Raw genomic sequence first — 2,500 nt, forward strand, 5'->3', positions numbered from 1 at the left:
GCCCCAGCAGCTGCAGCAGCAGCAGCAACAGCAACAACGAACCGTCCCAGCAGCAGCAGCAGCAGCGGCAGCAGCAGCAGCAGCAGCAGCAGCAATGAACGAACAGCCCCAGCAGCAGCAGGAACAACGAACAGCCCCAGCAGCAGCAGCAGCAGCAACAACAATGAACGAACAGCCCCAGCAGCAGCAGCAGCAGCAGCAGCAGCAACAACGAACGTACAGCCCCAGCAGCAGCAGCAACAACGAACAGCAGCAGCAGCAGCAGCAGCAGCAGCAGCAACGAACAGCCCCAGCAGCAGCAGCAGCAGCAGCAGCAACAACGAACAGCCCCAGCAGCAGCAGCAGCAGCAGCAACAACGAACAGCCCCAGCAGCAGCAGCAGCAGCAGCAGCAGCTGCAGCAGCAGCAACAACGACCAGCCCCAGCAGCAGCAGCAACAACGAACAGCCCCAGCAGCAGCAGCAGCAGCAACAACGAACAGCCCCAGCAGCAGCAGCAGCAGTAACAACGAACAGCCCCAGCAGCAGCAGCAGCAGTAACAACGAACAGCCCCAGCAGCAGCAGCAGCAGCAGCAGCAGCAGCAGCAACAACGAACAGCCCAAGCAGCAGCAGCCCCAGCAGCAGCAGCAGCAGCAACAGCAACAACGAACAGCCCCAGCAGCCGCAGCAGCAGCAGCAGCAACGAACAGCCCCAGCAGCAGCAGCAGCAGCAGCAGCAGCAGCAGCAGTAGCAGCAGCTACGAACAGCCCCAGCAGCAGCAGCAACAACGAACAGCCCCAGCAGCAGCGGCAGCAGCAGCAACAGCAACAACGAACAGCCCCAGCAGCAGCAGCAGCAGCAGCAGCAACAACGAACAGCCCCAGCAGCAGCAGCAGCAGCAGCAGCAACAACGAGCAGCCCCAGCAGCAGCAGCAGCAGCAGCAGCAACAACGAACAGCCCCAGCAGCAGCAGCAGCAACAACGAACAGCCCCAGCAGCAGCAGCAGCAGCAGCAGCAGCAGCAACAACGAACAGTCCCAGCAGCAGCAGCAGCAGCAGCAGTAACAACGAACAGTCCCAGCAGCAGGAGCAGCAGCAGCAGCAGCAGCAGCAACAACGAACAGTCCCAGCAGCAGCAGCAGCAGCAGCAGCAGCAGCAGCAGCAGCAACAACGAACAGTCCCAGCAGCAGCAGCAGCAGCAACAACGAACAGTCCCAGCAGCAGCAGCACCAGCAGCAGCAGCAGCAGCAGCAGCAACGAACAGCCCCAACAGCAGCAGCAGCTGCAGCAACGAACAGCCCCAGCAGCAGCAGCAGCGGCAGCAGCAGCAGCAGCAGCAGCAGCAATGAACAAACAGCCCCAGCAGCAGCAGCAGCAGCAGCAGCAGCAACAACGAACGAACAGCCCCAGCAGCAGCAGCAACAACGAACAGCAGCAGGAGCAGCAGCAGCAGCAGCAGCAACGAACAGCCCCAGCAGCAGCAGCAGCAGCAGCAGCAGCAACAACGAACAGCCCCAGCAGCAGCAGCAGCAGCAGCAGCAGCAGCAACAACGAACAGCCCCAGCAGCAGCAGCAGCAGCACTAGCAGCTGCAGCAGCAGCAACAACAACCAGCCCCAGCAGCAGCAGCAACAACGAACAGCCCCAGCAGCAGCAGCAGCAGCAACAACGAACAGCCCCAGCAGCAGCAGCAGCAGTAACAACGAACAGCCCCAGCAGCAGCAGCAGCAGTAACAACGAACAGCCCCAGCAGCAGCAGCAGCAGCAGCAGCAGCAGCAACAACGAACAGCCCAAGCAGCAGCAGCCCCAGCAGCAGCAGCAGCAGCAACAGCAACAACGAACAGCCCCAGCAGCAGCAGCAACAGCAACAACGAACAGCCCCAGCAGCCGCAGCAGCAGCAGCAGCAACGAACAGCCCCAGCAGCAGCAGCAGCAGCAGCAGCAGCAGCAGTAGCAGCAGCTACGAAAAGCCCCAGCAGCAGCAGCAGCAGCAGCAACAACGAACATCCCCAGCAGCAGCAGCAGCAGCAGCAGCAGCAACAGCAACAACGAACAGCCCCAGCAGCAGCAGCAGCAGCAGCAACAACGAACGGCCCCAGCAGCAGCAGCAGCAGCAGCAGCAACAACGAACAGCCCCAGCAGCAGCAGCAGCAGCAGCAGCAACGAGCAGGCCCAGCAGCAGCAGCAGCAGCAGCAGCAGCAACAACGAACAGCCCCAGCAAGAGCAGCAGCAGCAGCAGCAGCAGCAGCAGCAGCAACAACGACTAGCCCCAGCAGCAGCAGTAACAACGAACAGCCCCAGCAGCAGCGGGAGCAGCAGCAGCAGCAGCAGCAACAACGAACAGCCCAAGCAGCAGCAGCCCCAGCAGCAGCAGCAGCAGCAACAGCAACAACGAACAGCCCCAGCAGCCGCAGCAGCAGCAGCAGCAACGAACAGCCCCAGCAGCAGCAGCAGCAGCAGCAACAACGAACAGCCCCAGCAGCAGCAGCAGCAACAACGAACAGCCCCAGCAGCAGC

General features: G+C 62.2%; 1 pseudogene; it reads left to right on the forward strand.

Moving 5' to 3' along the window:
- The window catches only part of LOC124805677, a 28,644-nt pseudogene that overhangs the window by 14,945 nt on the left and 11,199 nt on the right, over positions 1-2,500 (forward strand).

The sequence above is a fragment of the Schistocerca piceifrons genome, chromosome 7 (genome assembly GCF_021461385.2).
Source record: "Schistocerca piceifrons isolate TAMUIC-IGC-003096 chromosome 7, iqSchPice1.1, whole genome shotgun sequence".
Classification (NCBI taxonomy): domain Eukaryota; kingdom Metazoa; phylum Arthropoda; class Insecta; order Orthoptera; family Acrididae; genus Schistocerca; species Schistocerca piceifrons.